At 38.9% G+C, this 23,839-nt stretch overlaps 1 long non-coding RNA gene across 1 annotated transcript in view; it reads left to right on the top strand.

Moving 5' to 3' along the window:
• Positions 1-12,877: 12,877 nt before the first annotated feature.
• Positions 12,878-23,839, top strand: part of LOC142140495 (uncharacterized) — a 64,010-nt gene continuing 53,048 nt past the window's right edge. The window contains exons 1-2 of the long non-coding RNA XR_012688513.1: positions 12,878-12,995; positions 21,087-21,229. This is a non-coding gene — a long non-coding RNA (uncharacterized LOC142140495). The remainder of the gene's footprint in view (positions 12,996-21,086; positions 21,230-23,839) is intronic.

Genomic DNA, 23,839 nt, shown 5'->3' with positions numbered 1-23,839 from the left:
CGGTTCATGTCAGTACTTTGAGCAAAGTCAAACTGGAAATCTCAAGTGGTAAAGTGAAAAACAGCTGCTACACCTACTCATATGATTGTTCTGTTGACAGGGAAAGGGGTGTCCCTATGTGCTATGTTCCAGACAGGGGTCCTCATGATACATTAAAAACAAGTGTGTGTGTGTGTGTGTCTGTATATGAGTGTGTGTTTGGTAGGTAATTTATACTGTAACTCAAAGTAACCAAACAGACATTTGCTGTCATTGTCTAACTTGCACCGGATTGAGCAAAGCTATTTGAGCTATTGATTATAATTGTTGATTGTTTCAATGGCTTACTGTCCTATTCCACTTTGTTAGTATAGCCCACCAAGCCGAATTTGTGTTCAAACTCATTGCATCACTGACAGGAGGGCATAGTAGTTACAGCTGGCCACATGTCGGACATCTTGCAGACGACATTGAGCTACTTCACCCCTCAGGCTGACTGCCCAGATTACTATTACTGTCACTGGTCACTGGTTCCTTTTAATGTTTTAATGCACACACATTGCGTTCATGGTATTGGTTCAATAAGGTACTCATTTTTTTTACTTAAGTTTTCTCTTGGACAAAAGCATGTTACAAGAGGCGCATATTAGTTTATTATTTTGCTTTTAGTTTATTATTATATTTTAGGACCTTTTTTTTCCTAGGTCATCTTTAAATTTAAATCTACAAGTAAGCTATCAAGTGTGTGTGTTACATGAAAAAACAGCCAGAATTTTCCTAATGTGCAAAATAGTAAACTAATTTGCACCCCTTGCATAGCAACATGGTTTTGTCCAGAAAACCTAAGCAAGAAAACTTACTCAATTTCTTGCTTAACTTTCCTTAATGAATCAGGCCCATCATTCTGATTGCATTTACCAATGTTCCTGACAATGATTCAATTCATTCCAATTGGATTATTACAAGGAATCACTGTCATTTTCGAATTCCACACGTTGCAATGGTTTAGGGCCACACGTGTATGGTATTGTATCGTGTGCCCAGCCTATGTCTCACTTAGTGATTATCTCTTACTCTTCCCTATATTGCCCTGGCACAGGCTAACTCAGGGTTGCGGCCCAGTACGCCTGTAAATGTGGCCCAGAAGGAGTTTTGGTTGTGGCAAGGGGCCAGCGCTGTTAATGAAAAAAAAAAATTCTGCAAAAAAAAAGAAAAGAAAATACTTACCTTGCGGTCACGCGGTCACGTCAGCTGGTACTCCGACTCCCTCCCTTGTCTCCTCCTCCGTGCTGTGGTCGCAGTGAATGTTGGGCGTGATGTCATCACGCCCAACATCCATTGCGGAGCGCAGCACAGAGGAGACACCCGCGCGAGAAGAACAATCGGCAGCACAGAATTTTAGAAAAGAAGAGAAGAGGACAGGAGAACAAGCCGATTAAAAGGTAAGTTAAGGGGGATTTTTTTTATTATTTCAAGGGACGTTGACAAGTGAATAAAAGTCACCTGGTCCTGGAGCATCATAGACCTTATCTCCCTGCTACATACTTCTACTTGTATTACTAATGGGGCATTATATATTATTCTCTTTGGCCCATTATAAGTTGTTATCCCTTAACTAACATAGTGGCCTAATTATCAAAACAGGTGACAATTTGGGGTCACAGTGGTGTATATGTCAGGTACCGCAGGCCTGGTCAGGGCACCCTGATATACAATGCCTGGCTTAAATGTACTTTATTGATATTGCATCGAAACAATACAAAAAGTGATTTTAGTATAATAACTAGAGAGAATTTTTTTGAACAGGGCGATTGAAAGGTAAGTATAGGGGGATTTGAAAAAAAAGTGAAATATATATATATATATATATATATATATATATATATATATATATATATATCACTTTTTTTCTCATATATATGTTAACTATGATTTCTATGGTTTTTTGGATGATCAGCTATTGTTATTGTTAGTGTATCTTATATGCGGCCCAAACCAACTCGTCGTCTTCCAATGTGGCCCAGGGAAGCTAAAAGGTTGGACACCCCTGGGCTAACTCAACTCTAGACAGCCTATTGTTTTACTGTTAAATGAAAAATATCTAAATGTTTTGATTGAGAAAAGTGACCGACATATCTATAGATCTAACATTTATTACAAAGGTCACTATAGTAAAATGTGGACTACACACAGTAGACAACGGCTGCATTCCATTAAGGTTTAACTACAGCTATAAATGATACACAATTTTAATCATAATGTACTTATGTCCAAGCGGTCTTCTGTGTAAGAGTGAGGCACTGTCTACTTTTGACATTGGGCAAGTGACTTGTGAGATTAGATCACGTTCAACCATCCAGTATGTAATCAAGTATTTTAATTAGTGCTACATATAGTCAATTTAAATGCATATCTAACCCACAGTCAATGCTGCGCATTTTAAAACCCAGTATATCAAGGAGTGAAATATAGTATAACGATTATCTAATCATGAGTATAATAAAATAACCTCATAAATTATTATGTGTTCTAATTTATGTCAGTGCTCCACTTACAAGAACGCTCCTTTTCAATCCGTGCTGGTGGAATAAACCTTTTAAATGAATAATTTTAGTGTCTGCAAAGGTTATGCCAACTGAGCTGTGTTTTTTTGGCACAGCGTGATTTGCAGCTTCACTCTGGGAAAAGTGCTTTGAGAAAATACACGGGACAGTAAGTGACTAATTATAAAAAATGCAAATTCTAAACAGTTGAGATCTCACCCACATAATTACTGCTCTAAGGCAAAATGTCAAGCTGTATTCCTTGTAGCCGTACCATTGACCTGGATAAAACAGTATATCCTCTTTAAAAAAAATAAAAAAAATATCTATCTATCTATCAAACAGCTAGAGGGTCAGTATGTATAAAGATATTATTTGATGCAAAAACTATAAATGGATAAAATTAAAACAATTTGCATGCATTTGCTTATTCACTCTTGTAAGGTGATGTTGAGATTAAAATGAGTTCAGATCCTTGGGGGTAAATTTATCAAGCTGGGGGATTGAAAAAGTAGAGATGTTGCCTCTAGCAACCACTCAGATTCTAGCTGTCATTTTGCAGAATGTACTAAATAAATGATAACTAGCATCTGATTGGTTGCTATAGGCAACGTCTCTTTTTAAACCCGCAGTTTAGCACATTTACCCCTTGATGTTTCTATTGTCTGGGCAACTCACAACTTTTATAAAAGTTGCACAAGAACTCTGACAGAGGCCCTAAGATGACCAATTTAACTCATTACAAGATTCTCTGCTTCTGATCTGCTGCTACAATCTTACTTTCTTAATGCTAAAGTAACTAACTAATGAAGATTTTCTTCACTCAGACTAAGTAAATGTAAAAGAATGTTAAAGGAAAAGAAGTGTAAAGCTCAGGAACGTATTGCAAAGTATGTCCCCCGATAAGAAGAAGATTGCTTTTATCAAATATTAATTCCTATAAAATAAAGACCTATTACAGTGGACATGTCAACAGCACCTGCACCGCTATATGAAACGGCGATATATTAATAAACATATTTTTCATTTACCGCCTGATACAAAACTGTATAGTTTTACTTTTTATTCATCTCTTTACAGGACAGCATGAAAGTGCAATGGCAGCAATCATTGTTGTGTATGTATCAACTATGCATGAGATTCTACCCATTCTAAGCACTGGCAGACAGCCTGTACAAACACTCTGACAGTCTCTAAATCCCCATTCTATCACATTCTGAGGAGTCCATATATTACTCTGATAGTAGTGATCTCACAATGCTCACTCAGATTACCTACAAAGGAATCAGTGTTAGAACATCATACATATCAGGCTGAGTCTCATATTTTACTAATATACAATTTCTACATATAACTGCTAATGAGCATTTTGTTTAATTAATATAACAGTTTTATCTTATGCTGTCTTCCATCTAGGAAAGTATGAATGTGAGATTGCCTGTGATTATGGCCTCATGCCCACTGGCATTAATTCCATGACGTCTGCCAGAGTTTTTAAGATTAGTGCAATGAATGGAAATGGGTGTAACCAATGTCCCCATACACATTCGCATTTTCACCAGCATTGAGTTGGTGTTCTGGTATCTGTAGTGGTGAAGCCGACAGTCAGCTCCAAACAATAGTAAAAATGCTAGCAACAAATGCCTATCACACTTGAGTGTGCGTTGATGGGTGTTTTTGTGAAGAAGGGCCCCCAAGAGCCGGCTGTCTCCTCTAACCCAGGAACTGGAGGGAGAGCAAGACAGGCCAGGGAAAGTTTGTTGATGAGATTTATTGTTCCACTTGTCTGAACCGCTGGTAGTCAGTTTATAGGCAGCACTAATGCCGACACAAGTTAGACCGACGCGAGAATTCCGATGAGTATAAAAAAAAGACAAGGAGTAAATCTAGACTAACTAGATAATAGATGACCACAATGTCCACAGACTGTATGGGCGGCACATGTAAATTTTGACTGTGAAAAATCTCTCCTGTAATAATAACGTCACTTGTAATGGACAGAGTAAGATTGCCTGTTTTAAGGCGGCAATGGTCGGACCCGCCGCCTGGATTACATTATAAAGGTGGTGTGTCCCACCAATGCTGCCTTAAAAACGGCAATCTCCCTCTGTCCATTACAAGTGACGTTATTATTACTGGAGAGATTTTACACAGTCAAAATTTACATGTGCCGCCCATACAGTCTGTGGACATTGTGGTATGTCTATTATCTATTAAGTCTAGATATACTTGTCTCTTTTATAATCATCGGAATTCTCGCATTGGTCTGACTTGTGTTGGCATCAGTGTTGCCGAGAAAACCTATCACACCTGTCTGAACTAAGTATAATATACTGCCTCTTGCAATGAGAAAACTAGGTCCAGGGCTGGAGCCTTCTTAGAGCTATAGTTGTTTTTTTTATCAGTCATCATCAACATTTATTAATATAGCGCCAGCAAATTCTGTAGTGCTTTACAATTGGGAACAAACAGTGATAGAACAATACTGGGTAATACATACAGACAGAGAGGTAACAGGGCCCTGCTTGCAAGCTTACAATTTCAAGAACTGCTATTGAATCTTCTTTGTGTCACAGAGGCAACAATTAATCTTTGTGTGCAGACTGTTTTTGTATGGCAATGTGTGAATATTTATTGGGAGGAGACTGGGGCTCGATATTGGAAATGTTTAATGCTACCATTACGATGTGTTTGTGCTATGATATTCCACTCGTTTATGTGATAAAGTTGCATAATTAATAACTGACATTAAAAGTTTATTCCAAGATAATTAAGTTTGTAAGTGACTAGGAGTTGAGGGTGAAGTGCCCCTTTGGTTACAGGCGAGTGGTTCTTGCCATTGGGGTGATGTATGAATGAGGGTACTCCTTTAGAAAGGGACTCCTTTCCTAGCCTTCAGAGTCATAGAAATTACATTTGAGATTCATGTCAATGCTCCCTGTAGTTTGTAGACAAATGGACAATGACAGAGTAATCCCGAGTTTCGAGTCCCCAAAACCCAGTGATAGCTAGAGGAGCTGGAGATGATGCTTGGAGCTAAGAGTGTCAAAGTGACCCTGACCTCCGAGAAGGAGGCTCCCGCAATGGTGATAGGACAGCTCAAGATAGTTGACAGTGTGACAGGGTGATGTTATCTTGACCTGTCATGGATTCAAGTGGTATGAACATGGAGGTTCACTCTGAGAGACCTTATGCAACTCAGTCTGTGCACCTGAGAGTCCATAGTGTGGCAGCGAGAGCAACGAGTGAGATCTCTGGGATGTGTGGGAGCTGGGAGGACAACAAGGCCCAGCAGTGCAGAGGTGCGGAATTATGAGACAGATTGACAATCCCAAGAGAAGAGAAATGTCAGTTCTGGTGATCAATTACATAATTTACTTTCATTTATTAAAGAAACCAAGCAGAGTGAAATGGAGGATGTAATATAGATGGTATGTTTATTTAGATCGTCTGGCACCCATTACTGTACAAGATATTGTACTGCGCTATTACTCCTGTGTCTGCATTACAAACCTTTCTCTTGTTTTAAACCTGCATGCGCGGGGGCACCTATTCACCCACAACAACCTGAGATGGACAGGACTGACCTAGTACCCGTAGGGCGACTCGTGGAGTTGCATTGATAGCTGCCAACCAATGTAAATCCACCTACACCACCCAACCACTGACCAGGGAACAACATACAGTTAGAACACAGTGGCTGTTATTAGTTTATGTTTACAGAAGCTTAGATGTTGCTATATATCTATGTTACTGACCATTTACAATTTAGTGAGCACTCCACATATTTGTAAGGGATATTTATGAACCTGAAGACGTTAGCATATTGGCAGTATCACAGACATCATCATATGGAGAGTAGTGATATATTGATTTATTTTGTTCTTTAAAGGGTGTTTTCATTGAATACTCCCTTTAACAACTATCTCCAAGTCTACCAATTTGGTGGGGTTCTCTCCCCTGGGAAACCCCCAGTTACCTGAAAAGAGTCCCTGGATTGCACAGTTTCCCACCAGTGAGAGCAGAGAGTGTTGAAAGACTGTACACTTTCTAGGGATTTAATTAACTACGACAGACAGTATGTACCAACAGCAGCACTTGATTGGATGGCTACGAATTGTGATCCAATTAGTTACTGGCAGATCTCCAGCAATCAGAGCTCTGAAGCAACATGACTTGTTGGGCTTGTTACAGAATTCTAGGGAGCAATCTCCCACCAAACTGCTATACAATGCGGGGAACAGTTATTTAAGAGTGGTTGTTGCTCCCAAACTACTTAAGTTACTGTACCTCAAAATCCTCTCAACAAACATATTCCAGTTGTCTGTAAGTAGAATAATGTTTCAGATACTCCCGTTGACCATACTAACCACTGCAAATACGTTCAGCAGCAAATGGTGTTATGGATGCTCTATTTATGTCATTTTTTAATGACTGGCATTGGTCTTTAAATATTAAATAAACATTAGATCAGAGAAACTGCATCCATCCCTTCATTACATGGCTTAAATAATTTAAGATTAGTCATGCAGTTCAGCTTCAGGAAACTTTAATTTGTATACATTATCCTCTGGAGTAACGTAAGGGAGAGCAGTAATTTGTCATTTCTAAGGATTTCACATTCATTACAGGAACACTTCCATTTAGCGTCTTTTATTTCTCTAAATGAGTCAGAGCGATTGGAGAACAGAACTGGGATGTAAGCAGCTAATGCATTTTCCACTATGCAGAGTCTTTTATGGAGAGATACAGACTCACAAGTTTCTCGAAACCTTAATTATGTCATCACTGAGAAAAAGAGCATGCACTTATTTTTTAAAGGGATTCTGCTCTCTACAACAAAACACTGGAGCTGCTTTTGGACCAGTTATTCACCTCGATTTTTGCAAATGTACCTACATTTCCACCAGAAGCCAAAATGCAGAAGAAGCACACGTTAAGCTCTAAAACATACTAAGCGCAATAGAAACACTTGTATAGAACCTGTGCAATATTTATAAATAATTTACCTTCTGGAATAACAGATATTTATTTATTCAATATCTAATATTATTTAGCTGTGTTGCTGTGTTTACTATTATAATGTTTCTTATTGTGCTTAATATGTTTTAGTGCTTGGTGCATTTTGGTTTCTAGTGTGTAAAGTCATTCAGTGCAATTAAGCGCATTTCCGTATGTATTATGGATTTGGTTATGCAGAATTTCTACACAGGCACATAGATTGCAGAGAAAGTGGGGTCACATTTGCGGAGGAGCAGCAGTTTGCACAAGTGGAAGATGGGGTGAAGGTGTTCCTAGTGAAGTACAGAGTAGATGCACAGGTGCGCCGAGTTTTTGAGGATAAGTGCAGAAATCCAATTTCATGTTCTGGAGGGATCATCTTATTGTAATGAGATAAAGTAGTTCAGCTGGTGCATTATCAGAGGCATTCCTTGCCATGCACGGCCATTCACCGTATGCAAAAGGACGTGAATCCTGCACCAGCTAAGAGCTGGAGGTGATCCTGTCTTGGTCCAGTAATTGCATATTATACCTTGGCAGAGAAATACATTTTCAAGTACACTCCAAGTAACTGAGGGGCACATTTATCATGTATCGGACAAAACGAGAAATACTTATCAATCCTTATCGCATGGATAAGGATTGATGTATTTCTCAAATTTATTAAAAATGGATGACAGAAACGGCAGGTCCAAAAAACTGCTGTTTCTGTGATAAAAAACATACTCACCACTGGCTCTTCGGTCGCGCTGGCTCCGGATCTCCTCCTCTTCGGTGCACTTTCTCTTCTTCATGCTACTGCGCATGTGCCGACCGGAGAACTTGAGGCTGTGACAGGGAGGGATCACAAGATCACTCCCTGCGCATGCGCTGTCCAGCTCTGCTCTCCGGAGCAGAGCTGGACATACCGAAGAGCACAAGTTTTACAAGCATTTCCTATGATGTACGCTGGCGTACATTAACACAACAAGTTCCCGAAAATATTTTTTTTTCGGGACTTGTTAGATTGCGGCCAGGAGCAGTCACCATTCTGTTGAATGGTGACTGCTCGCAAAAACGATCAGGAGTGCAAAGCAGCAGATATCAATGATATCTGCTGCGATGCACCTTTAATAAATTTGCGGAGAGCACATCCTGGCCTAATTTACACGGTAAGTGCACGATAGTGCACTACCGTGCTTTCTTAAATATACCCCTGAATCACACACATAGGGGTAAATGTATCGCTCAGCGGTTGCCTTTGGGCTTTGCCTTTAATACAATTGCCGATTTAATAAAATGACGACAAAGCACTGAGAATCGGTAGTTTGGTGCCGCTACACAAGCTGCATGGGCTGGTTTTCACAACTGCGGAGGAACACCACACACGTGGTTTACCTGTTACAGTATAAAGCTGCTCAGTCTGTATAAAGTTGGGGGGGGTTGAGGATTTATAAAGTGGCGGAAGCTATTCATTCATCTCTCCCCCTTTGTATGCATGCTAGTAGATTTTTAGACTTTCCTACCCCTTTATGTGTGCCAATCATCTTACTGAACAATAGTATTCCTAAATGACTTCCCATCTCTGATCTCCCCAGTTAAATCCCATGTAACGTGTAAATTGTATAATTGTTGATACCTGATCTATGGTTAATCTTCATTAAACAGGATGTTATATACTTTGGCCAAAATTGGGATCTTAACCAAATATTTGTGTAATGAGTTACTGTCCAGCTTTGTTAATAACTGTCGGGATTATGACATAAATCCTGAATTAATCAGCTAGATATGGATTTATGCAATGTGGCATCAGGGATGAATTTGCCTGTGCTATTCTATGACATGTATTGGAATGCAAAGCAACTTGCACTATGAGATAACTTTGTCACCTATGGGGGAACAGGGCAGCTTGAAAGAGCTCCTGCTGTCGCTGCAGTAACTTTTGACACCTAACAAGACATCAGAGGGGGACCTGCCATCCACTACAAAGGGGGCATGTGGTCTGAGAGCACATGGAAGTTTCCTATAACTCATATAGGAAAAATCTAATTGCTCCTAAATTTACCTCTTAGAATTGATATTAATAGTGAGCAAACATATTAATATATAGGAAGGTGAATAGCAATGTCAAATAAAGCTGTCTGGCACACAGGGAATGGAATGAAATGAGTATTGACTCAACTCATCAACTTTACATAGAAATGCAGGAGTCTCCTGAACATTCCGGGAGAGCTGGCAACTATGCGTTAAAGAAAAGCACCTAATGAATCTCTAGAGACTGAAGTGTCTTTTACATTTCTATCTCCATTACTGAAGTCATGTTGTCTTACCTGTCAGTCTTTGATTAAATCTTGGTCTCCATGAAAATGGCCACCTCCATAGGCATCAATACATGAACATAGGACACAATTTCTGAACTGTGTCATCATGCCACAGATGGCGAAGCCAACCACGTCTTGTACTGGCTCAGCATCAGGGAGAATGCCAGACTCTACAGGAAGTGAGGGAGATCACCCCTATTTCAGGGAGTCTCCCTGACATTCAGGGAGAGTTGGCAAATATGCTACACATTTTTGGCAGCTGAACTAAACTAAGGGGTGGGTGGCTCTTTCTGCTGCAGCTCAAGTGCCCAGAGGAAAGGCTGGTTATTGGCAGTAAAGGCTGTGACCTCACAAGAATTAACTGCTGCCAGATCTTCTGCACCACTGCTAACCTGTTGAGTATTGGCCACTACAGCAGCTCAACTCACCAGTTCATCTGAGCGATTACTGTAATAAACAGCTACATGGCTGGTGCCAGACCAGACCAGCAATGGCACTATCAGTACCGGCTTAAATCAAATGACTCAGTCCAAACCGATTCAAGTGAATAAGACGAAACTTGAATAATGAAGCCAATAGCTCAAAATTATTTGCTGAACATAAAGCATCTCCTTAAAAAAATATAATAAACATTAATGTTAACCAAATACTAAACATTATACTACAACATCTATAGGAAATAAACTAAAAGACTTAGTGCAAAATATGTGTTTTTTCACTGACAGACCATCTGTAAAACAGAATAAAAATCCCCAGACAGACATACATCAAAAACACGCCATGTACATCACATTTTAATTTAGGATTACGGTGAGGTAAAATGGAGAATACAGCATAGATAGCAAGAACTTCTTTACAGCCTGCGTTTATTGTTAATGAAAATGGAATGGCTTCAGAAGCAAATTAGTCAAAAACATATTGGCAAAAGGAGAGCAGCGGTGAGTGTTTAATCTTCCTGATAGTGTTTCAGTATAGGTGTCATCTCTAAATCATACACTGTCACACCACCTTATTGCTTCTGCTGAGAAATAAAGAAGCCACATAATGCTGGCTTGCATTTTATTTGATGAATGGTCCTTAGCACTTTTGACTTAAGAGCATGACATGCCTTTCATTTCAAGTCACAGGAGGCCAAACTGTACTACTGAACTACAACTCCTATCAGACCCCACTGGGGAGTGATGTCATTTTGAACATTCGGAGACTGCACTGAATATATATTGTACTGTATCTTGTAAACATAAAAATTAGAGGTACAAAAAAAACAGTTGTCAGCAGTTATCCTTTACACTGCCTATCTGTGTGTGTCTAGCAAATTGAAAACATGATGCATTAGTTTATATTTTGATCAAAACATTTAAGCCTGCATCCCAGCATCAAGGGCACCTCATTATATTCAGGTCCTACACTGACCTATATGCTTTAAACACCATTAAAATGCAGTTAAAATCAGATGCACTCACCTCCCAGGTATAGGGGTTTACATCTAGCAAGAGCTGGATTGTGAGCCACGCCCAAATGTGCCTTAAATAGGCTTGATGGGCAGCTGCTATGACAAAAAGGCAATATTTTGAAACAAGACCAGAGAAAAAACAAGTCAGCACTCGGTATATCACATATTGTATATGGTACCAGCTGTGTGGCATTATAAATGCCCATATATGTATACAAAACAAAAAGACAGTTGTCAGCGCTTATCCTTTACACTGCATATCTGTGTGTATCTAGCAAATTGAAAACATGAGGTATTAGTTTCATTCCAAGTCACAGGAGGCCAAACTGTACTACTGAACTACAAGACCTATCAGACTCCACTGGGGAAGGATGTCATTTTGAACATTTGGAGAATGCACTGAATATTTATTGTACTGTATCTTGTAAACATAAAACTTAGAGGTACATATAGAAATATATATATATATATATATATATATATATATATATATATATATATATATATATATATCTATCTTGTGGCAAGAGCCCGCTGCTGCGGAAGCACATGCGAACAACTTCTTCCTTTTTATGTAGTTTTATTGTCAGGATGGTAAATGTTTTGACATCGTACAGATTTCACAGCAATTCTTGGAGACCCTAAACGCTAGCTAGACATAGCTCAGCTCTCTCAAGACCAGCCAGCTTCCCCAGCAATGGTCTCCGTGCACAAATGACACAAACAAGCTTTTATGCATGATACTCCTCCCCCAGCCCTAGCTTGATGGGCAGGTGACACACCCACCTTCTCTTTAAGAGAAAACGCCCATCACTGGCTCTGTTTGCACTAACAGACACACCCTGTCTGTTTGCTGAGAGGAAATCATGTAAGTTAACCAAACTTAAACTATTGCTTTTCATACATAAGTCTTTACATTCAATCTAGGTGCATTACTGCACAAATGTTTTACTCTACTTCCATGCCTTCTCTGCATATTGCCAGCTAAATGCCTCCCTTTGTTACAATATATATATATATATATATATATATATGCACCGAACAGCCACAACCTTAAACCCACTGAAAAGTGAAGTGAATAGCATTGATTATCTTGTCACAATGTCACCTGTCAAGTGGTGGGATATATTAAGCAGCAAGTGAACAGTCAGTTCTTGAAGTTGATATGTTGGAAAGAGGAAAAATGGTCAAGTGTAAGGATCTGAGCGACTTTGGCTAGATGACTGGGTCAGAACATCTCCAAAACAACAGGTCTTGTGGTGTGTTCCCGGTATGCAGTGGTTAGTACATACCAACAGTGTCCCAAGGAAGAGCAACTGTTGAACCAGCAACAGGATCATTGATATCTATGGGAAGTGATGGCTACTCCATCTGGTCCAATCCCACGGAAGAGCTACTGTAACACAAATTGCTGAAAAAGTTAATGCTGGCTATGATAGAAAGGTGTTGTTTTTTGCCCCCATTCTATATTTACTTATAAATTGTATTTTATAAAGCATTAGTTAAATATAAAATGACTTCCATGCAACAATACGTTTTTATGTTTAAAATATAATATATATATTACCACAACTTTTATTTATTTAATTTTTCTGCAGAGTCATCTTAGCTAATGAATATCCAGGAAAGCAGCAGAGGTTAGGATACAGGGTGTAGACTGCAGCTATTTGACAGATTGTCAGGAATCTCTAGAGAAGTCATTGAGAATGTCACCAACGAGTAAGTGCTTTGCAGCTTTACAATCTTACAAGAGTTCACCTGCTGTAAATAAAAACTACGCAGCTGACAGTGCCAAAAAGCATCTATTTGACACCAGAGTTAAGTGAGGAAACAATCCCTTCCCCCGCAGAGATTTTAGAAGAAGCTTTCATAGTCACCCTGTGACAGCAGTATGTCTTTCCCGAAATAGAGACCCTGCTGAGCTTTTAACCTCTTGCTAAACTATATTGCTTCAATCCAAGTAAATTGTGTAATTGTTGGGTGGAATTAGTTTCTTTCTAAATTAGAATGACTTCTCTACTAGCAAATACAGACGGAGTTGCATTTACTATAGGGAACAGTGCCCCTTAGTATAGATTTTGTTTTATTTCATTGAACTCAAGTTCACACTGTTGTGAATTCTGCCCTTAATCCTTAGCCATGATGTCTCATTGCAGCCTATTACTGTAGACAGAGATGAGACTACTAGTGCTTTTTTGCATGACCTTTAATAGGAAGCTGGAACTGTAGGTTGATTAGCCAATCAGATTGCAGGAAAAGTAACCCCAGTCATTTTTTCACGTACGCTATTAGGTTTGCTGTGTGGCTTATGAGTGGAGCTGAACTGAGCAGAGTTTGGCTAGCTGTCTGAACTCAGACGTTAAGTGATGCATATTGTGGTATTCATGATTGGTCTGTTATTAGACTTGAAGTTGGGCAGTGCTTATGTTGTCTGATTGTTGTTAGAGGTCACAGCTTATGTTACATGGCTATTTCCAAAATTGCATGAGGTAGAGCTTTGTGTTTCTTGTCTGTTATCAGTGATAATGTCAACCACAATCCGTGAGTCGGTAGCCAACTTTCTAGATAATCTAACTTGATGCCTAAGGCTTTGCTGCTCACCCATCACTTTCTCTATATAGTTTATGCACATAGCAAGGCTCGACGGTTAACATCTGAAAATTCAGTTGGGTCTATTTGAAAGGATGGACACTCAGGCTAACCCAGGGATAGATTTACTAAAACTACTACAAATTAAAAGTGAAGGTGTTGCCTATAACAACCAATCAGAATATAGCTCTTATTTTCTAGCATACACTAGATACATGATAGCTATGATCTGATTGGTTGCTATTGGCAACACCTCCACTTTTACTTTTTAGATTTATTATTAGTAAATATACTCCCCAAGAGTGCCTTTAAGTGCATTTAATATCATGTGTTGAACAGAGAAATAATAGACCCCATGGCATGCTTAACGGCTAATTCCAACCAAAACTAAATGTTTTGTTTTAGGTGCAATTAAGTGAAATAAAATACTAAATGTTACTTACTTGTGCTTCATCATTCTGGTGAGTCTAATGGTTAGAACAGGAGACCCTTTCTTCTACTTAAAGGTGGGCCTTCCACACTAACACTTAGGTTGTGAAGGCCCCTCCCCAATAACTTGCGGAGATGCAGAGGGGGCACAGTTAGCGGAGATGCAGAGAGGGCACAGACATAATATTTACAGGGCCAAGTAGACAAAACATCTATATATTCTTACACGTGGGATAAGTCTTTGATATAAGATATATCTGGAAATTGAATACGACATTTTTTTATGTAATGTCTGTGGCTCATAATTGGTTTATGGTATATGTGTGAAATAATAGAGATATTACATTTTTTTTTATTTTTATGCGTTTACAAGAATGCTTTCCAATAAATAGTAACGCTTTCAGATTCATCTGTTACTGTTTTTCATGAAGATTAACCATATTAAACATTTCTAACATAAGTGATTGCAACAGATAATTACTAGCAATGTTTTTTAGAACAAAATACTTCTTTCTACATACACTTAATTCAGTAAGTACAGGATTTCTGAGAAAACAGCGCAGTTTTCTCTCCTACCCCAGACACATATTGCTGGATAATTTGTATTGAAGCGCCTGAGGCAATTTTTTGTTGTTTAACTCGGTCACTGTTTACAAAAAAAATGGTGACCAGCAATAGTCATAGGGACTGGGAGCACTGGGTGACAAAGTCTTCCCTCCAGAGGTCCCCATCCTTTTTATTACCTGGACCCCCACTGCCCGGGGAGATTGAGAAGAACCCTAGTGCAATTCAGCATAGTACTGGTGGTCTCTGGAACTGACTATTTTTGCCCCACACGATCCACAGGGGGTATATTTACTAAACAGCGCGGTTAAAAAAAGTGGAGATGTTGCTTATAGCAACCAATCAGATTCTAGCTGTCATTTTGTAGAATGTTCTAAATAAATGATAACTAGAATCTGATTGGTTGCTATAGGCAACATCTCCAGTTTAGTAAATATACCCACAGCCAGGGCCGGATTAAGGGAATGGAGGCCCCTGGGCTAAGGGGGCCTCCATTCCCCCGTGAGGGCCCCCCCCCCCCCGTGATCCGAGCCGCTCCCCCGGTGATCCGAGCCGACCCCAAGCGACTTACCTCCTTCCCCGGCGCGCTGTACGCTCTTTACTGAGGAGATCTCGTGAGAGTGAGACTCATGAGATCTCCTCAGTAAGGAGAATACAGCGCGTCAGGGAAGGACTGTAGTGAAAGTGCTCAGCAGCATTGATCGCGCCGGGGGCGCCCCCGACCGATCAATAATGCTGCTGAGCACTTTCAAGGGCCCCCAGGACGTCCGAGGCCCCTGGGCTGTAGCCCAGTTACCCCTAGGGTTAATCCGGGCCTGCCCACAGCTCTGGTGAGTCTGGTTGTCACTAGGTAGGGGACCACAAGCTCATGTTCTCCCAGGTATAGAGGAAACCAGTCTAGACTTTCTAGCAGTGGGAATAACAATATATTGAGGGCATTCTCTTATTATTATTATCATTATTATTATTATTATTTTTATTATTATTATTATTATTATTATTATTATGATTAATTGTTGCTTTTTAATTTACAAAGTGGTGACCATGTAAAAACCTGTGATAGGTTCATTTTAATTTTATTTTCATATGTTATACTAATGGCAATATTCTAAAATTTGTCACAATTCTCTTATTTTAATACATTTGAATGGCAGCAAATTGAATGTATGAAGTTTGATACATCCCTATCGCTGATATGTATTTTAAGATGTAAGCTCTGTTTCGGTTCCATAAAGAGTGAAATGGGAGCTAACCAGTGATCCTACCATTAATTTATTCGAGCCTTGGTCGTTTTACGGTAGAAAAATCATTAATAGTTGACGGTTATTTGTAACACATTTTACGCTGCTGTACCGTGGTTTTGTTTGTATGAATATAAGCATCTCATGATACCAGCTCCTACATCAGAATATACCATTAGCCCAGACCTGAGATCCTCTTAAGATATGAAAAACCCATTACCCCCTTAGTGAAGCGAAATGATAGCTTGGAAATTCATAAAGAATCGTTTGCATTTCTGACAACCGGCTTTACGGATATTATTATCCCTGCTGTAATGCACTTAGCGTGGCATGTACAATGAATCTTTTTTGCTGTAAGTACTAGATGATGGTAAGCAGCTGGGACCAATAATAAGAGTTCATTCTACAGAAAGTGGAGGTCTGCTGATTGATAAGAGAAAAATATAGCCAACTGCTCTCCTCATATCTGCCCAGTTAGGAAAAGGTCAAGGATAATTAGTTACTTCTGACTCCAATTAGCAATTAAAGCAGGTGCCCTGTGCTTAAAAAAACAGATTCAGCAATAGGCAGGGTTAGACTCCCCCCATGGCTCGTAACACTTGTATACTCGGCTACATTGTGGAAATTCTTCTGAGACGAACAAAAGACTCATAGGTTCTGCATTTATTAAATTTCATGCATTTGACAAACTGTAACTGCCAATTTTCAGCAGTAAATGGAATTCACGTCCTCCATTTGAGAGCTTTCTGATGTGTATAGCCTGTAAGTACTTGAAATGCGTCCTTACTAACAACAGTATCATGTTTAAAAGGTCTGGATATTTCTGCACTTTTGTGTTTTTTTTACCCTTTCTGTGCAGGAAATCCAACACACAATGGATTGGCATTCTTACTAATAGCGGCAGCCGGGTACTTACTGGCAGTGACATGACTACCTTATTATTGTTATAATTATAATAATTAGGTTGCTTATAGCACACAGCACTTTAAGATAAGTTAGGGTGAAGAAATAGACATTTTAAAAAAACATGATGGCAAAACCATCCAGGCTCTCAGAATCTCCCAAGTTTAGATCTCCAAACGGAACCCACTTTAATATTTTTTATATATCCCATTTCAAGCTCTCCTCATTTCTACCATTGGTACCCAACGGTTATGATATGTTCTGTGCTCAATACTGTATAATGATGTACCGAAAAAGAAAAACCTGATCTTGCCATTTATTTATTTTACATTTCTACTTGCACAATTGTTTTGTTTGCCATTTAATAAAGAATAAAACAATGGGATGAAGCCGCATTAACCCATGGTGTGCTAAGGGCTTCTTGAACTATTCAATTATGTAAAATGTCTACGTATTGAGGTGGCAAGTGAAACAGGGTCCTCTCTCTTTGGCCATGGCACAAAGTAGCAAAACCATTTGTAAAGGAGTATGTACATTAGAGAAGACAAATATTGTCACTTCAGTCAATATCATCATCATTTATTTATATAGCGCCACTAATTCCGCAGCGCTGTACAGAGAACTCACTCACATCAGTCTCTGCCCCATTGGAGCTTACAGTCTAATTTCCCTAACACACACACACACACACACACACACACACACACACACACACACACACACACACACACACACAGACTAGGGTCAATTTTGTTGGCAGCAATTAACCTACCAGTATGTTTTTGGAGTGTGGGAGGAAACAGGAGCACCCGGAGGAAACCCACTGGGAGAACATACAAACTCCTCACAGATAAGGCCATGATTGGGAATTGAACTAAGGACCCCAGTGCTGTGGGGGCAGAAGTGCTAACCACTGAGCCACCATTGTGCCCAATATTGGCTCTTGACAGTTCATGGGAGGTAGAAAACACAATATTTTAGACAAGAAGATAATGTTTATTTTTAAAATTCTCCTTACCTCTCAAATTTAGCTGTCTGAGCCAGTGTCTTAGTTTGCCTGAGTTGTTTATATGAGTGTTTTTTCCACACAAGGGAAAGTGCAGTGAATGAACCGACATGGGAGGAATTTAAATATGTTTTAACATCTTTCATTTTGGTGCATGCAGTAGAGGTCATTTACATGGCCCAAATCATCCACTGCACAGTGCAAAAGCAGCTTGGACCAATGGTGCGCCTCACAATGCCAGTCATCATTATCAACTGACTGGTATATCTTTACACTTTTATAATAAATACAAATATTTTCACAGTAGTTCCACAAACACCAGTATGCCCAAGTACCCCCAGCACAGTGCTGGTTGACTTGGAGTGTGGAGGGGGTTTAGGGGGTGAGCCTGCTAATTTTGTTTTTTGTGATCAGCCCAACCTGGTAAAGTCTGGCTTTATATGTTCTTAGCAGGGTTAGATTACACTCATTATCCCTTTTGTTTAGTGATAACCAGCCTCAGGTTACTGCGCTGGTAATTCATATTGGGGGTGTTATTTATTTTACATAATTGTCATAATCATGAACACGTATCTTTACATCGTCATCAGCGATGGGGGGAAAAGACATGCCTACTGAGAGGTGTATTTAGACGTGTCTAAATCTAACTCTTACTGTACTGATCTCTCACATAAACTTCTCCCATGATCCACCTCTCCGCATACAGGGGCACGTTACATTCTATTCTAAATCCGGATGCAGTTTGTGCGCAGTGTTGCAAAGTACTTTTTTATTATTATTATTATTATTATTATTATTATTATTATTATTATATTTATTGAGTGCAACAGAAGCAATACAAATAAAGGTTACAATACTATAATAAGAATTTTTGTTATAACTCCACAATCAATACATCTTGTAACTAAAAACAAAGTATAGAAACAAAAACAGATTCAAATGTTATTGAATAACAGAGGGGGAAGGGGTAGACTTGGGGACAGGATGGTGGGGTAAAAGGATGTACCACGCAGATGAGGAATGAGAAGGGGAATCACTAGAGTGTAGAGAAATAAGGCAAGTTCCCAACAGAATGAAGATCAATTACTTGCTTAGTGGTTGAGTAAAGACTGGCTGTGAAACACAGGACCAAGGAGCCCATACTTTTTGGATATAAAGATGCAGAGAAGTTTCTCAATATGCTTGTTATGTGTTCCATTTCATAGGTGTACCAAACTTGTGTGCAGATCGAGCTGATGGTAGGGTGATTGGGCTTTTCCACAGGGCTGCTATTTGACATGATGTATCACTCATGATGTTTCTAAGCAGTTTAAGAGAGTATTTCAAGCGTTCTATGCAAGCCCACCTCTTCAGACAAGCTCATAATCCTCAACCACCCTCTTAATCTCCCAAGTTACCCTATTACCACCCTCTATACAGCTGACACAAGACAGCAACCCTTTGACCAACATAGTTGTGTGACCTTTGCATTCTAGCTGGACAAATATTCAACATGATGTAGCACTGACCCTTGTTTTCAAACCATTGTGCCATAGATTGTAAGTTTCACCAGTTTTGTACTGTATTCCTTCGATTAATCTCAATGGCCTATTCATTTCAATCGGGTTATGCGCCACATGTTAAATCCCAATTGAAAGTAATTGCCCATTGACATGAATGGAGTTGCACAGCTTTGCCTATTGTTTCCTCACCTCACATCAATAGAAATTCAATTAGTCTCTATTTGTGTGTGATCAAAGCAGGGAGCCCCCTGGATTCCCATCATCACCAGCCAATCACATTACACCTAGCATGGGAGACCGCTGTTGATTGGCCTAATGGCTAATGACACTGTTGGTCAATTTATTCTTCTGCCATTCTGTGTCAGTGTCTAGTTAGTAGTTTGTATAATCTGTTTTTTTTTATTGCCTGTGGATGACAAGAAGATTTTCTCATGAATTACAATTAGAAGATTTTCTGTGGATTGCAAATTAAGAATACACCATTGAATTACAGAGAGAAGATTTCAATGGATTACAAATATAATGCACAGTATATAGTTTGTGAAAGAGAGTTTGGGGAGTGTTTTATTTTATTGAACTTAATTTTATAAATGTGTTTGTTTTTTGTTTTTTTATATTATTTATACTACATTGGTGTAATGGGCAGGAATCTTATGGACTCCTTACCATTATACTGGGACTGCTGATGTAGCCAAGTTGTGACTCGTGGGGTCTCAATATTCAATATTTCTTATTACCCCACATATCAATGGGGGTGGAAAAAGCCCCAGCGCTTTTCAGCATGGGGATAATAGTCTCTGAGAGCCTTGACTACTCTGTTTGCTGCTTACTAAATGAAACCATTTATGTCTACTCATAAGAATGGTGGCACGATAAACAATATTAGTATATATATACCCATTTATGCAGCATTGCCAACAGACAAATAGGTCATTTTGCTCTAAATGATCCATGCTTTGACAATAACATGGAGATTCTATGATTGTTGTCCCACTGTTTTAATTGTAACTAGTCCAGGTTGTTACTTATTTGTCCATTTATTTCAATTGGTCACACACATGCTAGAATCCCCATTAAAATGAATGAGCTATTGAAATAAATAAGGAAAGCTCCATACTGCTTGCATTCTAGACGCATTCCCAGATGCATGGGATCATGTCCAGAGCATGTGAACTCCATATCGGACACATTAACAAGTAGGTTTCTATGCATTTTTACATGTGATTTACACTTGAGTTTCTTGGGGCAATTGCAACACCATGTGGTTAAAGGCTCTTAATTAAGAAACAATAATTGGAATATTGAGCCCAAGATCCTCTTAAAACAACTGTGAAAATATAAGGACTGTTCATTTGTTTTTATTTATTTTGCCTAACACACCTGCCTTTGTGAAATAGCTTATTCTGATAATTAATACTTACCTTACAACCCCCATCCAGCACTGAATACTACCACCTCCACCTCTGTACTGATACAGAGGTGTCCCTGTACTTCCCTGCCACCCATAACTGATTAAAATGTGTTATGTTATGATAGCACATTATAATATATGCTATACTCTTTTGTACCATCACAGCACAGTATAATCAGCAAAGGTGTCGGGGGAATGCAGGGTAGCCAGATCCCGGAACTCTATCAAAAGGATATCAGAATAATAACCTACAGCCAGGATTAAAGGAGCCTGCAGTGATTGCAGCCAGTACTAGACTACAATATAAAGTAAGTATACTTTATAAACAAGGTTTGCATAGACAATATAGAAATTTAAAGCAGAGAAAACGTTTTACAGAGGAAAAGATTTGTGTTTGGTGATTTAATTTTAAAAAGGGTAAAGAAGAGTAATGAAATAACATGTTTTAAAAACAAGATTGTGTAATGAACGCAGCTCTGCTACCCGCTAATACTGGCGGCTGTGATAGAACGTCCCATAGATTGTAAGGTTGCGAGCAGGGCCCTCTTACCTCTCTGTCTGTGTGTATTACCCAGTATTGTTTTATTTCTGATTGTTCCCAATTGTAAAGCGCTACGGAATTTGCTGGCGTTATATAAATGATGATGATGATCTTTTCTTGCCGATATTTACCATTTGAATTTCGTCGGGGTGACTGGCTCGCACATGTGCACTTGAAGTGAAAGCCCGCACTTAGGTTTCCAGTTCCAGACTCAATAATAATAAAAAAAAAATAAAAAAAAATAAAGTTATTTTATAAAATTCTAAAAATCGAAACATAAAAAAATTAAAAAAAGTAATTAAAATGCTTGATTTTTTTTTTTTTTTTTACTTATAAAGCATTTTTTCCCCTGGCTAATGCTATCCTGAAATGCATGTCCTTGTTAAATTGGCTTCCCCATGGTTTTTTGGGGAGGGGGATTTAAAATGTGCAGACAGATTGGTGAGCTGGGCACATCCTAGCGCAACTATAAATAAAGCTGCCCGGTATTTGTGTGCTTCAGGCAAAATCAGGAAGCATTTTCGCTGCAAATAAAATAATTAGATTTGTACCCTTATTAATACAACATGGCTTGTCAAGGTGCTAGTTTGCACCCTCTAGCTTGATTTGCTTCTAACTAAATGAGACCCTTCATGTTTATATATTCATAATAAATAATATTCACAGTCAGTGAGATTGTGCAGCCATTGACTGCATCATTGTGCACCGCCGGCACGAGCTGCAAGTGGCCGACTCTTTTGGTTATAGCCGTAAGTAAACAACTTCAGAGTCATTCAGTATATAGCTTATGAATGTGTGTGCCTTTTAATCCTGTTTTCACATTTCTGAGAAAGAAAACAGTCTGATATACAATTGCTTTGTTTGTGTACAAGCAACCTTGGTATATAGTGAAATTATTTTCCAGCTTTCCAGTGTCTGATTATTCCTGGCAGAGAACTGTATTTCTAATTTTACTGTTGTTGACTGTCCTTGTGTCATCCTAGAGTCTTGTTTTCCTGGGAGGTGAAAAGTCCCCCGGGGGATGTGCCAAGGGATTATTTGAATTGTTTGGTAGACTGCATGCATATTGCAGCTTCTTTGCATCACTTATTTTCATCCATCCTCTCAAAGACCACAGGAGGACAGGTCATTTAATAGGAGCAATTAAAGCAAATATAAAACCTGATTATACAGGGTTTACATTCCTTTGTTTGGGCAGTAAATCACATGGCCTTATTTATTTATATGCAGAAAATACATCAGTTTGTTTCCATCTATAGCTTCATATTAAGAACATATATTTCTTTTAAAGCTTGAATACACACAATATTGGAATGCCATGACCTTTATATTTTTGATTGACATTTGGGACAGCCAATTACCGGCTATTACTGTGAGCTTTTACATTAACAGTATACAATTGCTTTTAAATAGTTTACTTACTAGCTGAAGTACCCACCATTACCCGGGTTTAAATCTTCAAGTTATTAAGTTATCAATGAGTTGGATGTAACTGTCAACATTTTAAAAATAATTAGCAGCTCTTGCAACATAACCATGAGGTGGATGCCCAGTGTTGTTTTTGTTTTTATATTGAATGTCATCCAAACCCAATCCAGTGGAAGGCCCAGAACAGGCTCCCCAGGTCAAAATTCTGCCCAGCATACACCAACAGGAGGTCTGACTGTGACCCTAACCCCTAAGAAACCTGGCCAGGACCCAACTGGACCACCTCGCATTGATTTCATCCCAATCGGTGCAATGTGTCGAATATATTTCGAGATCTCTTGAGGGATGGCTAATCTTGTCCTAATTAAGAAAAATCTAGTAGCAATTTCTTTTTTTGGTGTAACGATTTCTGCCCAACGGGCCAATAGTTTAAATCATTTTGGGAAAAAAAAATGTATACAGGAAAACATGAAGTTATTCAAATAAACTCCTAATTATAACAGCAATATAGATTAGTATTGAATATTAACAGTTTGTTATCAGTAGTAATCAGTAGTAAATGTAAGGTAAGTATTCATTTATGAGCTGCATATTTTTCAAAACATTTTGGATGCAAATTCACATTGCACTTTTTACAAATAAATGGGGTCTAGTTATGGCAAACTTTACAAAGTTTGGGCTTATTATTCAACCAACGTAATGTTGCAGACTTGTACTTGGTAAATGTCTTTCACCTTTTTCATTGTCACTATCAACCGGTTGATCTGTCAATAAAAGTGCATGGGTGACTTCTTCTCTGAATTCCAGCTGTGACATAGGCTGAGATATTTCACTTTTTGCTACCAAAACATGTCATTTCCAAGCATTTACCATCATGTTTGAAAGAGTCTTGGTAAAAAGTGTCCATCACCAGTTCTTTGAGCGAATACCAATTCGGTAATTGCCTATA

This window comes from Mixophyes fleayi, chromosome 2 (assembly GCF_038048845.1).
Source record: "Mixophyes fleayi isolate aMixFle1 chromosome 2, aMixFle1.hap1, whole genome shotgun sequence".
Classification (NCBI taxonomy): Eukaryota; Metazoa; Chordata; class Amphibia; order Anura; family Limnodynastidae; genus Mixophyes; species Mixophyes fleayi.
This window is presented reverse-complemented; position numbering and strand designations above follow the sequence as displayed.